This window comes from Pogonomyrmex barbatus, unplaced genomic scaffold (genome assembly GCF_055798465.1).
Source record: "Pogonomyrmex barbatus isolate J1 unplaced genomic scaffold, ASM5579846v1 scaffold19, whole genome shotgun sequence".
Lineage (NCBI taxonomy): Eukaryota > Metazoa > Arthropoda > Insecta > Hymenoptera > Formicidae > Pogonomyrmex > Pogonomyrmex barbatus.
This window is the reverse complement of record NW_028297115.1, coordinates 263,604-278,758: the sequence shown is the minus strand read 5'-3', so window position 1 is coordinate 278,758 and position 15,155 is coordinate 263,604. Positions and strand designations below refer to the sequence as shown.

Here is a 15,155-nt window from a genome sequence, read left to right as displayed (position 1 = left end):
ATTGTCACAATTCAATTCGGCAGCTTCGCGGACACGGATATATCGCGCGCTCGTCTGGCGCAAATCTAACGTAATTTAAACGCACGTCCTAACCTCGTGTTGCGCGCGTCTGTACGCAATTGACACGTATATACCTTCGTACCTTTGCCGAATGTTTGTTTTTCGGGACGTTAATTGCGCAACGCATCGAGATTTATCGCGAGATAACTGAGGAACGACAAATTAACACGCCCACTGACCGTTGAACTATATAATATATTGTGAGCCTTCAAGGAGTAGGGGTGTCTCACTTACTAAAAAAAGACAACGTGCGAGTTGGACTCGCTCTCTTTGTCAAGAGATTCCCGGATTGGTTAATGTTATTCTATTACCGTAAGGTTAACCAATAAGTGCACTGTACAGAAAGGAGATAAGCCCGTCCTTTTCTCCGCTGGGCCGCGGTTTTCTATAGTTTAGTATAGGGATGGCTCACTGACTTTATCCTTCTCCACTTTTCGGAAGGACGCAAATGGCGCGCTGTTTCTTCTGATTACCTGTATTAAGATTCTTCCGATCTTCCTACCTAGTAAGCGAGTTTTTTTTTTAATAGCTATTCTATTGATTTATTCATATCAAGACTAGTTTAATTATTTCAGAGATTTATATTTATTTTTCAAACTTGCAGTCGTCACACCGATTTCGAAGTACATCGTAATTGGCTATCACCACTAGCTATCACATACAGGCTGCCTATTGGAGAATGGAGATATGTGAGTCAATCTCCCTGGACTCTTCACTATCCGCCTTTGTTCGCATACTGTCTCTCAGTCAAGCTGCTGGAATTTTCGATTCGGAAATACGCAAGGTGGAAAATTTGAATTATGCCTCGCCAGTTATTATATATTTCCAAAGAGGCACGGTTATATTTCCGATCTGATACGTGCATATGGAATAAGAGCGTAAGTATATCCATTAAATTCAGTAGTGATTAAATGTAGCTTTAATTTGAAACAAAATATATTGCTGAAAAAGAAAGGGAATTTGATTGAAGATATTTATAGGATATGTAAAAAAATTTTGTTGAATATAAAATCTAAATGTTTTTTGCAGAGCTGGGAGAACATTTTGTAAATTCTTTGAACAGCTATGTAATTTTCATATTTCTGTCATGCAATGTAAAACTGTTGATAATTGATCATATACATTTCCAATATAATGGCTTTCTACTTGGCATTCTGTTGATATCAATGGCAAATGTTTCAAAGACTGACAGACAGGTAAATTTTACAATATATTCTGGAATTTACTTGTAGTAAAAAGCAATTTGTTTCTAGATGTCGGTATTGCAAGGTGCTGTGTGGTTTGCAATTTTACTTAATTTGAAACATTTATATGTTTACGTGGCACCAGCATATACTGTCTGGTTACTAAAATCATATTGTCTGACCAACGGAAAGGTCTTCAAGCAGTTATTTAGTCTTGGACTTATCATCCTGATCATCCTAGCAATGTCCTTTGGTTCCTTTAGAACTAAGTTGTTATAGGTAATATTTATTATATAATTTATATATTATATTATTTCATTTGATTTAACATTCTTTTTTATCAAGTAATTTTTCGTTTATTTCCAGTTAAAAAGGGCTTGGTACATATTGTACATATTGGACTGCAAATGGTTGGACTCTGTATATCAGTGTGAAAAAAGTATCTACGATATGGAAACAATTAGAATGATTAAAAAAGATTAAATCCGTGATAATGACAGGAGATCTAGTGCAGGAACAAAATTTCGTTATATTATCTATTCCAATCCTTATCAGTATCTTTCTTCTAACTTTCATAGCAATGTTTGTAAGTTTAATATAATTTTTAAGTGTTTCTGTATTAAAAATATATACATACATGGATTAATTAATATTATTTTAGCCTGCGTTGGTGTCTGCTGTATAAGAAGCCTTACATGAACTCGAAATATTTTATTAGATGCATCATATTGTGTGCTTTAAGTTCACTCATGTTTGGCTGACATGTGCATAAGAAAGCCATAATGACTGCAATTATTCCTTTGTGGTAAGTAATATTTATCTTAAATCTACTATGAAACTATGAAACCAGCTGTGTATACATATATATATATATATATATATATATATATATATATGTATGAAGTTTAAAAGTAATATGATTTAATAATAATTTTTAGCGTCCTAGCAGCGATAGATAAGCGTAAGATGCTCGCATATTTATCATTTTGAGCTGGATTAGTGCTGGACAGACTGCTCTTTTGCCACTTATGCATCCAAACAACTTGTCTTCATTGAAATTACTATTGTCGCTGACATATACGCTTTCATCAATTTTAGTCTTGACTAATCAACATGGTAAGTCTTTATTACGATTACACGATTGGTTGCATATAATACATATCACTGAGTAAATACATTTTACATTTGTTAGCCATAAAATAATTTAACTTTTTTTACTTATATAATGGTTAAGATAAAATAATATCTATGTTTCTCTCATATATGAATATGTTGGACTTTTATCTTTTTATTTCTGAATAGAATAGTAGAAAAAGTATAATATGCATTTTATGAGTATTTTATAAAATATAATAGACATCAGGAGGCATGCGATGCAATTTAAACACGACAGCGAACACAAGCTGAAAGTTGCCGGCTTTGTACAATTTAATCGGTCTATTATCTTGACGATTAGTAAATCTAACGTGCTTAATTAAGACCTTATGTCGATCGATTTACGATGGCCGGATGTGCAATAATTAAAAAGCCATAAAAGCTCTCTAGATTTCCGTGGCGCCGTGTGTCTGCGGTAAAACGCTCATTAAAACGGCAAAATTATAGGTGCGAGGAATAAATTGGCCAATGCGCGATCGTGCTTGTCCGCTCGGTATGTATTAATAAAAACTCAACTATCATATCATAATACATTTATGCGACATGTGCATTAAGATATCTTAGAATGAGCAATTAGAGGCCTAAGATAATGTGGCGCAAGTAGAGCAATTATTGGAGAGCTACGAAACCGATACGATTGAAGATATTATATATAATTTGTAATATTATATATAATTTGTTTTTTAACTTTTTAATTAAATAATACGATACGTATTTGTTGCAACACATTCATGCAGAAATTAAAATGAGATTGAAATCTCTGATTGCAATGATCAGAATACAACGTGATGCACCGCGATAAATGATTTTCGTAAGGTGGTATTTTATTCTCAGAATTTCGATATCATTTATAGAATTCTTGGTTTCTCTCCAAGAACTCTTAATTACTTCTGATACATTTGAGAAAAAAGTCCGACGGACTTAAATAGCCGAGCAAAGATTACCAGCTTCACCTTTTCGTTCGAATTTAAGCTGATAATACTTCTCGATGAAACTCTCGAGCCACGTCCACATTAGGAAGAGAGGCATATTTCAACTGTGACGCCAAAAATATGCAGATCCAGTGCTGCGCGCCAAGCGTGTTGAACGCACACTTGCATCATCATTATTTCATAAGGCATTAATTTGGATTCTCCCTATTTGGAGCGTGTTGTTATCTTAAACCTTTCAATTCTGGAAGTAAAGTAAGATTTCGAGTCGGCGGGGTTTGACGATCGACTCGCCTCGAGTTGGAGTGAAACGGAAAGTAATGAGCGACCACTTAGGACGACGCAACGCGGTTACACATCACGCTTGTTAAGGTAACGCGAGGTTAAGGAAGAAGAAATTGAAGAGACGTTCTGGCCAATTTAAATATATATTGTTGGCCCCGGTTTAATTAAGCCTACTTAATTTTCTCGAAGGGTCCGCGCCAATGCTCCTCGTAATTAGTACTGGCGCGCATGCCGGCTCCACGGTCTCGTCTCGGTTCGCCCTTTTGTTTTCTCTCTTATTCCTCCGCATCAGCCTCACCTGTATCTTCGACTCTCCTCGACATCGGCCTCCTCTCACCGCGACGAGGCAGCCCCTCAGCAGCCCCTCCGCCCGGCGAGGAGAGCGCATCAACGAGTCACTCTTACTTTGCACTTTCGGACGGGCTTTGTGCGCTGTGCGAGCCTTCTTACGTTATTAACTCTTTACCGCGCGGATTCTTTTTTTGCGGATAAATTATCATATTTGCTAAGAGGGAGAGAGGAGTGTACATTGTGTAAAAAATATTTTAATATGTTTCACAGAATATTGATATAATGAAGAAGGAGGCGTCGCGCCAATCTCGTTCGCGGCATGACATTGTGTATTGCCCGTGATAATTAACGACGCGTTAAGTGGTTATCGAGAGTTCATACACTTGACACTTCGATTGACTTTGTCTGACAAGCGGAAACAAAAAAATCAGCGGCGTAAGAAGAAATACGTGAAACATATTTCTCATCTTCTCCCCTCCCTCTCCCTCTCTCTATCTATCTCTCTCTCTCTCTCTCTCCCTCCCTCTCCTCCTTTCCTTTTTATAAAAACATTAAGCAGAAGCAGTTATCATACATATCGCTCTTGAGTTGCTAAAAGTCTTTTCGTTTGACGAATAATAAACAGATATTAAGAAGAGCGTAGAATATATGAACAATAATAAAGGGAAGTTTAAGTAATATTTTTGCAATAATAGATTGATGTGTGTATGTGTGAGTTAATATAACGCAATGTGTTACTATTATGTTAACATTCTACTTGTCTATCAATTTAAAATAAAAATTTGATATTTCCATAAATTTTTTATCAACAAAGAGCATACAGAGCATACAAGATGAATGCAACACGTTGCTATTAAAATTATTGCATTCGCTGTTTCATTTATTATTTCATTTAATCGATTAACAACATTTATTAACCTCAAGTTTATTTGAAAACTGACCGCTTGGTATAGATATATTCCACGTAGATCATTTAAAATGGATTTTCAGATATTAAATTTAACACTCTTGTACAATGTATTAACACTTGTAACTCTTGTACAATGCTTGTATAACAGAAATCAATCAACAGCGTATGAGAACCAAAATTGGCTTGTCCTCGTAATGAGAGCAAAATCGAGATCGAGTTTTCATTACAAATAGTTTGTAGTAAAGAATGAAAACCGAATTCTCAATTCCATCTCTAAATCCGTTTGAAACAACAAAATATCTTTTTCAAATGCATATTTTTTTCAAAATTTTTCAAATGCATATTTTTTTCGAAATTTTTTTCAGTGACAGAAAAATCTATCGCAAATATATTTATTGATATTAAAAAACATATATAAAATTATTACAATCTGAAACCGATAGAGACAAACAATCTTGAAAAATTACTCAATTGAATTACTCAAAGCTGTAATGTCATAAAGCACGAGACCTTTATTCATAATCGTCTTTTTTCTGTGATTGCTCGAATAACGCACGTGGCACGTGACACCCATCACTCGACTCACAGCTCGCGTCAAAAATACCACAGGCAGTATACATGTAACAATAGCAGTCAATTGGAGGCCCGTAGAGGGCGATTGTCCCCTAACACACCCTCGATGCGATGCTGCGACGTATGCTATTTTTCTATGGCTCGTCGTTATTCTTTTGGCATATGCTTGCACGTTTCCCCCTCGTGCAGGGGATCACCAGCTACATTCCCACCCGGAGGATTTAAAGTGGTCCCGTAAGATAATCTGGCTAGTTAAACCTCTGGTAAACATGATCAAAACATCGGATCGTGCGAGTTGACATTACTGCTTTTCTATAAAAATAAGCTCTTGGCTTCTTGTTTGCCTTTCGCACAGTAAAAATAATTAATGACTGCAAAGAAATTGATGCAGCCAAAAAATGGGTACGTAAACGGGATTGATCGAGAGGAGGGGATTGATCATTGTTTCGTGGGAAATTGTAGTTACTACATAAATCTGATTTGACAAATGCTTTTGCTTATTTATCCGATTTTGAATTTTTATTGATTTAAAATAACGGTATCAACAGTGTAGTAATTCTGCAGAATATTTTACATAACTGATTTTATTTTCTGTTTTTGCAAATTAATAATCAAGATGATATTTAAGTAAATATTTTTCAAGCATTGTTTATTTATATAACATGTAAAAATTCTGTTTGAGAAAAATTATTTTAGAAATATGAAAGAGAATGAGAATGAGAAACTTATGTATAACTTGTAATAAATTCTTATGAAAGGTAAGACTCAAGCTTCTTGTGAAAAAAAAATCATAAAAGGATTTTTTCTGACACTATGTCCAAGATCAACAAGAATTTTTTAGCAAATCGATAAGAGCAATACCATTTCCGAACGTATAAAGCATTTGATACACGTTGGATTTCGCAGATTATTGGATTCACATAAATTCTCAGCGCATATACGTCTGCCTCTACGCGGATATTAGCTGTTCTCAAGGTAAATTTCACATCAAAATTAAAGAGAAGCCTCATTATCACGTAATATATTCCCACATATCCCAGATATTCTTGTCTCCATTCCCTCTAATGTCCACGGATATTAATAATCGAGCCGAATGACACGAGCCGCCGTGTAGACGTAACCGACAACACGCATATCGCGCCACTACCCCCTCGCATGCACAATAACGCACATTAACGGGTGGCAATAAATTCATAATCTACACCTACCCATATGTAAATTGGGTAATGTCATTATGACCAGATTACGCGCGCTGATCTCTATCGTACTATGTGCATTTCCCACCGTGGCGGCTTTTCGATAGGGTGCTTTTTTCGCGGGGGCGAGTGGCTTATTAAAAAGCGGGGTGTCGCTCACCCTCCGGGGCTCCTGCGGGCTTCGAAGGGCTTTATTAGTTTATTTATCGTGTATCGCGTTGCTGCATTCGACCGGCCGAAGATTACGCGGATTCTGATTGGCTCGGGACTAAAGCCCATGTAAATCCTACGCGTGCCTCATAAAGATTAATATATCGCGAACGGCGAGCGATTGGTTTCCATGATGACGAAGACATATGATTAGAGGATTGTTGGCTTCTCAATTTGTTAAGAATGAATTATGGTTAAAAAGATGTATTTCGAAAGACAATAATTCATCGTAAATAAAGTCATAATTTCATAAATTATGCGTCAATCAACAATGAAAAATGAACGAAGCTGAAAAATTAGAATGCGCTTATTTAAGATTATGTAATAATTTTTAAAATTCAAGCAATATTCTATTAAAAAAAAAAAATTGGTACGTTTTATCTAAAAAATATATATTTATATAGATAATAAAAATATAATATAAAATAAAATAGATATATACGTACTTCGTACTTCGTATAATAATTAAAGAAAATAATAAAAAAATTATAGAATATAAAAGGCGTTTCTTTAATCTATATTATTATTCTACTTCGTCTACTTGCATACAAAATTTAAAATTAATTTTTAAAATTAATTTTCTTTGTATTAAAATTCTTTGAACTCAAGAAAGCAAAGGGAAGTAGGCCCAGACCAGGCCCTTATGCAGGGAAGCCTAACAAGATCCAATACTTTTCCCGTCTTGCAACCAGTGGCAATATATTAAAGTCTAAAGCACGGGGGGCCTCCGCATTGTTGCCGCCTGTCTCCCCATGTACTTGGCAAACTTTTGTCTCGATCTTCGATATATACGGAAGACCTCGCGGCATATCGATTCTCTATTCTTCGATCGATGCTGAAGATCGCGAGCATGTATGTTTCTTCTTTTTCAAAATGAAACAAAATAGAACGATACAAGAAATGGCAAAAAATTGATTTATCTGTATTTCCCCATTCAAAGATCTATGAACAACGGAAACTTTTTCTCTTTTCACGATTAATAACAAAGATAAGTCTAAATTAAAATTAAAACGTAACGATGTAATATACAAAGATATATAATATTTTCCCAAATATTTTCACACATTTTTTTTGGCTAATTTTTTTTTGGCTAATTTAAAATCAATTACACGCAAATGTGCGTTTTAAATTTTCAAACATTATTTTTTACACACGTGGAAATCAAGATAAAAATATAATAAGTTTTGGCTAATTTATTTTACTCAAGAACAGTGGCGATGAAGTATAACGATTAAAACGCAGTTTGACGATCGATTACTTGAACGGTCGCTTAATGAAGCGATGGCCGCGCGCAATCAGCCGAGACTCTCGGCATCGAGAATCAAACGCGTGTATTTCGAACACCGTACCAGGTAGATCTCGTATCTCGCCCCGATGCAAATTCGGTGAATTCTACAGATGCCTCGCACACTAAAGATCGCAAATTCAGTGCGGGCCAATGAAACAGTCGGAGTGGTTAATTGCGCAAAAAATCCAAAAGATAAATAGCCGATGATACCTGGAAGAGGAGAACGAAGGTAGAACGAAACGACGACGAAGTGAAGGAAAAAGACAAGGTTGAATTGGAAGTAAAAGATGTGGTAACGACAAGATCGAATAGATCAAAATCTATTGAAAATTTACAATTTCATCTCTCATAATTACAAATTTGTTGGATTTTTATATATATTCTGCATGTAATGTAAAATGCGATTGTACCTCGGCGTATAATTATACTTATGGACATCACGTTAAAAGCATATTAATTTTGAAATCTAAATAGAAATATGAATAAGAGTTACATTTATATAGGCAATTTTTAAGAATCATATTTAAACTGAAATGACAAGAAACACTTCGTAAATTAGAACCAATAGTGAGAAGTATACTTAACATTAACTAATTATAAAATTTGAGATATTTTTATCATGATTGAATGCGCTTCAAAACGCTATGTCTTCAACCTGAATGAAGCCAGTAAGAAGAAGCGTCGAGAGAGCAACGTTAACCGACGCGTTACTCATCCCAATACCGACGAGCTGCGTCCATAAAATTTGTTTGCATTCTCCCGAAAAAAGAAGCTACCGTGCAGAGAGCGTCGAAGGAATCACGTCGACGAGAGAAAGAAGAAGATGCAAGAGGAAGGTGGGGCCAGCAAGGAGAGACAAACGGCGAAAAACAAAGATGGGACCGAAAATGCGCGTCGGGCCGCGGCCGGGGAAGAGCAAAGGTAGAATGGACGCAAAAAGGAAAAATAAAAAATAAAAAAAAAAAAAGAAAAATAAAAAGCGGAGAAGGAGAAGAAGATGGAGAATGGTTTCACGAGAAGAGTCTCGGGTTGGCTAACGGATGATTTAATTAAGAGAGGCACAAATTACAGGCCCGCTGGATGCTAATGCCCATCCACGCTCGGCTCGGTGGAAGCTCCTTAATTAGACGCTCCTGATTCATTGAGAAATTAAGCCCTGACGGATGATGGCGCGGCTACCAGGCGTCCCCGCGTGAGTTTTTCAGCTTCCCGCTCGCGAGTGTAATCGCTTGCGGGTCTTGTTTTTTAATGTTGATCACCTTAGTTGACCCTTTCGCGTGTCAAAAAAATGATATAATAATTCTTTAACTCGTCCGTTTACTTTAAATTACACTAAATCGTATCACTTTTAAAAGAAAAATGCATTAGCATAAGGAATAAAAAAAAAAGATATATTTACAAATCTTATTCGAGAAAAAGGAAGAGAGGAAAAATGTTTTTCGTTTCTTTTACTTTTTCTAAGCGGGACGATAAGAAAACAAAAGTTGAAAGAGATAAATCTTGGTACACGTTAACAAATGACAACAATTCTTGCGTAATTCCGCAAACAAATCCACGTATTTTGTGACTTGGCTTGAGATGACTTGTTTACAAGATTAATCTCGTGTGACTCGGGATGAGATATTCGATACCATATGTTGTTTTCGGATCAATCATGATGAAATTGGAGAAGCGACAGATTTCAGCCTTTTGTCTGTGATATTCAATAAAAATCGTCCTTTGTATCATTATTAAAAATAAAAAAAAAATATATATATATATATATTTTCTATATATTTACCAGAAGTAATTTTATTAATTAAATATCGTATTATAATTGATATTGTAACATTATCTAATTACTAGAGAACATTTTGAATAATTATTTTAAAATTTGCTGTAAAAATTGAAATTACTCGAGAGCGACGCAAATACGCAAACTACTTTATGTTAATCGAAATTGATAAAATCCATATTTGTCATTAAAGACATTTTAATTAACTATATTCGTCCTTCCCGATCTTTTTATGCGACTTGGACATTTCTGAAAGAGAGAGTATACTGGAATTAAAATCCGCATGTTAATTAAGTATCACAGGAGTAATATGCGCTTTTTACGCGCACTCTCCTTAAACCTTATCCGCATATATCAACCTCGTGAGATCGTGTTACGAACTTTATTGCACATTACCTAAAAGCGTGCGTCTATTAAATCCGGCATATTTTATCGTCGGTCAGAATCAGCTTTGGTGTACATAGCGTATCGTCACTCCACACATTAATGCGGCTCGCGTATTAATTATAATTAAAACTTGAAGATTCAAGTCGCGCGCACCCCCCCCCCCTCTGTTCTCGCGGTATCGCTAACTTCATTTCAGAAGAAATATAAATGCACGAACACGACTCCGTTTACGTTACGGTGCTCCTGTGCTAACGAAAGAGAGCACTTAATAAAACGAAGATATTATGCGGCGTGATTATCCAGACCGATTAAAAGAATCGCCACTGCACAATTGGTGTAAAATATTTTTAAAATTCAACCCACAGTATATTTTATTTTCTCAATTACGTAAAATAAAGTGTGTAAAATAGAATTATGCAATTGTTTCTCACTTTATTTTGCAAGCTATAATAAAATATTTATCGTTATTGATACGAATATTTGTACGCCATATTTGTACGTTTATTTAGTCGTTAAAATCAATTCAAATAAAAAAACGAAAATTGGAATATTAACAAATAATTCCTAAAAAAAATAAAAATTTAAAAAGGTTAATTTTACGCTTTTTGAAAAAAAAAAGAAAAAAAAAAGAAAAACAATTGATCTGCTGCAACTTTGAAAAATTGCTACAATTTAAAAATAAATCTGATATTTGGATTTATAGTGACGAAAAATTAACACTGTAGATATCAAATATGCAATTAAACGTTAAACGGATCTACTCGCGCAGAGGCATGTAATCATCTTTTACTACGACAGACCTCTTCGAAGGAAGAAAGTCGTGACGAGTTGACCGTAGCAATCCGGTGGCGAGTGCGTTAATTAGTGGGATGCTCACGCGAGCGGGCAATTAAAACAACATCTTCATTATTAGGTGTATATACCGAACTCGATGGTCCGGACTCTTGCAACGAGGGACGGCAAGAGAGCCGGCAGTCCATAAATGGAATAACTCGGTAAGCCGTGCTACCGCCTCGTTACCGTCGCGTTATCGCGATCGCTGACCGGGCCGGGATTACTTAACGCCATTTTCATCCTGCCAGGAGAACAAATATGTTTTCATAATTGGAAACGAACGTTCAAACCCGCGGTGCCACGTTAAAAAAAGATATGGCTGCCATCTCGAGGAAAAGAAGAACGCGCCACGACGCTAATTGTTTCGTTAATACCGGCCGCGGAATTCTCGCAATTCTCGATTTACTTATCGAAATGCGATAAATAATTAAAGAGACACAAAAAAATAGAGAGCAAATATACGTATATGTTTTTCTATATAAGGCAGTTATTTCTTGACATCAAAGTAAATGTTATTTTTCTTAATCTGTCCTCGGGTATTACTACTGTATAATAAACTTTTGAAATACTTTAATGATGAGAAATAATGATTCATCTTCGGATTTAAGTTTTGCGTCATATTTCTCTTACTTTCTTCCTTCTCCAATCGTAATATTTCTTATAGCATAATTTTCCCTTTTTCTTGAAAATAAAAATATCAAGGATGAACGACAAAGATTCTCTTCTCGCATCTACTTAATATTTTTCGGAAGAATCTGCAGAGCTTTACGCCGTATATCTCCGTAACGATCGTATCATCTAATAAAATCTCGGAATAATCATGGAAATTGCGAGATAGCCAACCAACCAGACAGCCAGCCTCGAAAGAGACGTAGAAAAGGACGGATACGCCGAATGCGCGAAAAAGGGGCGTAGAAGTTAACGACGTTAGCGGCGGCGTTGCGACGCGTATATTTTATTATTTAATTTCAACCGGCAAGGCGTTATGAGACATGAAAAAAGTCTTGGACGATATTGTAGGTGGATTTCCAGGCGAGAACACGCCCCTGGTGCCCCCGCGTCCTACCACCGGGCCCCGCTGGCGAACCCCCGACCGCCACCTCGCCTCGCGCCCTCGCGCTGGCGGGCGACCGCCGCGCGCGGTGACATTATTATTCGTTATGAACGGGTTTACGAGGCCGCAAATCATAGCCATGTTCATATTTCGAACGGCCGCTCTCCTCGTTATTCAGTTTAATGGCGCTGGTATTTGAATTCCCGATCCCGCCCGCCTGTCCCCTTTCGTCGCGGCTAACACCGCCACCGCCCCCCCCCCTCCCGTGTCCTCAGCCCCCTTTCAACGAAGCGTCATTACAATGTTAAGATTTCATACACTGAACTCCCCATACGCAAATCACTTTGTATTCAACGCGAAAAAGAAAATGTAATTACTTGTAAATCTCACTTTTACACCTTTACAAAAGTGATGAGTTTTACAGTTGTAGTAAAACAGCAAACCGACTGAATCGTCTTGAAAACAAAAAGTTAAATTCAGAAAAGCTCGCATATAATTTGAATAAAAGAATGTAGATATAAAAAATATTTAATTAAATATTCAGCCTTTCTTTTGTAATAAAAGTAAAAACGTAGCTGAATTATACATTCTTGTGCTATAATTTGATAAAGAAGTGGCGGCTATTTTTTGCGTTTCTTTCCGGATTAAATTACATGTCTCTTCAAGAGAGAGAGAGCCTCTTCAAGGAGCGCGCGGCTCCTTTGGAAAAACAAGGGCGCGCAAAGGTGCCGACGACGGTCGCAAAGTTTTTCTTTTCGCTAGGACCCTCTCGAGATGTTTAGGCAATGTCGACGGGGATTTCTACACCTGGTGTCAAGAAAGGATTGAAGCAACACGGTGTTCCCTGTTGTCGCTCGGGTTCACATTAATCTAAAACAACCCGGACTTAACCGCCGTCGTGAGTGAAGCCGCATGGGGCGACGTGAAGCTGTAGGGATCCGTAAACTCAATTGTGCACGAAATTAAAATATAAATATTCTGGCTTGAGAAAATTTTGTCGGAAAGATGTCGAATTGTGCTGACGAGCGAAACGGAAGAAAATTTAGCTTCGTCGCTAGATAAACGCCCCTTGAGCGATGTTCCGCTGATATTAACATTTTGCGCGTTCACAACTTTGCTAAAACTATTTGACAAGATAGCGATCACGTTCCGCGAATGTCATACCTCCTCCTCCTCTCTTTTGAGCGTGTTTGCATGATCATTAAGGAACCCCAAAGACTCAATGTCAACAACCGACGGGCAATGTTCCGCAGTAAATTCGGAACGTGCGCGTGTCGCCGCGCGAAAATTAAAGACCATAAATCATGCATGAGTTTCGCATCGGCGGCCCATGAATATTAATGAAAATCATTGCATCGTTTACAGGCCTATTAATCCGAGGGTTAAAATATTCCGACTTCGGTGGTGTTTTATCGGCCGCTGCTCCACGCGGCAGCCCCCGGTTCTCGGGCGGCACAACGACGGGGGAGGGGAACGTCATTATTAGTCCTATCGATCATCCGACGCGAGGACCGACACCCTTTTTGGACCCTTTACGTGCCGTGCGTAGCTTGGCCGATCACGTTTAACACCGCGCGTGCGTTTTCTTGCTTGCGATCACTTTCGTGATTCATCGCCAATCATTCATTGATTATAGGACCGGCACTCATAACATGCCCGATATAATGCTAATTGATAGGATAAACATGCTAATCCCGTTGTTTCTTCATCATAAATGCGTATCAGCAAATTATTGTACCTTATGAGGAAATCGAATAATCGCTGTAATAAATAATTTTTGTTATTTTTGCTCTCACATCAATCTACAATATCATGCAATAAATTCCAATAAATTCCAAATGCGTACGTAAATAAATTTAATAGAGTAGTTACTTATGATAATTTATCCAATACGATAAAAAGATATGAAATTCTGTCTTCGTGAATACGTCAATATCTTTGAATACGAATTTGAATTTGAATGTGGCATATGATATTGAGTGATTTTGTCTACTGATAAAACGGGTTAAAAATAGACCGCGTTTAATTCGTGCCACGATGTGAGCAACGAGAAGGATTCATGGCCGTCAATCATCGGGAATCGCCAATATTTTGGCAACGCAAGCTTGAGGGAAGCTAAGACCACCCGCGGGGGAAACCCCTCGATTTCGAGATCGATCGATCTTACCCTGCTCGAAATATGTGAAATGTCTGACAGAATGAACGGCCGTATACCGAGCGGCGTGATACTTTAATGGACTCCGGGAAAAGTCCATCGGTGGCGATCGGTAAACGAATCTTGATGTGCCACGCATTTTAGCGTAATTCGTCGATTCCTGTGCAAACGCATATTCCGATATTCCGATCGGCTCGACGCGACGGAAACCGGACTACGGTCATCCCTTTGGGGATATAGTCCGGTCCTGGGACTTATCCACCCGGGACAGCGTGGATTTCCTTGCGATCGTGCGCTTTATCCCCCGCAAGCTCGCGCGGGGGGGGGGGGGGGGTGTCGGCGATGGAAAGTATAAGCGGTGCCATGTAAATCCGCGAATACGTACGTAGACGGGTGCACTTGCGTTAAACAATGGCTTTTGTTTCGCTGGAAACGCCGCGAGCCGAGGGAAAAAGACTGCAGCCACCGATACGTCGAGAACCTTAGATTTTCCGCGCAGTGAAGTAAGCTTGGAGTAAATTTTTTTGTTTGTTTTTTTCTTTTTATTCGTGAGTTGATATATTCTTTAGAAGTCGTCGCCGATAAGATTACCTTTCAGAGATCGGTATTATATTCGGTATATGAAGACAATATTAAGCGTAAAATAATGATACGTTATATTATGTTATATTATTTATATGGAGATACATGTATCCAATATATATTGGTTTCATATCGCATATCGTTATATTAGTTTAATAACACAGCAGATATTAAATCAATTGAGAAACTATATATGAATATAACTCACCCTCATAAATGACTGTAATTTTGAAAACATGATAAATTTAAAAGATCACAGACATATTTGAAGATAAATTGTTGCTAACT

The 15,155-nt window shown here is 37.3% G+C and overlaps 1 pseudogene across 1 annotated transcript; it reads left to right on the top strand.

Moving 5' to 3' along the window:
* Positions 1–356: 356 nt before the first annotated feature.
* Positions 357–2,506, top strand: LOC105426972 (dolichyl pyrophosphate Glc1Man9GlcNAc2 alpha-1,3-glucosyltransferase-like; annotated as a pseudogene). The gene is made up of 8 exons (XR_016138948.1): positions 357–372; positions 544–565; positions 665–938; positions 1,090–1,256; positions 1,314–1,523; positions 1,611–1,830; positions 1,906–2,049; positions 2,183–2,506. The product of XR_016138948.1 is annotated as a dolichyl pyrophosphate Glc1Man9GlcNAc2 alpha-1,3-glucosyltransferase-like (transcript).
* The last annotated feature ends 12,649 nt before the right edge of the window (positions 2,507–15,155 follow it).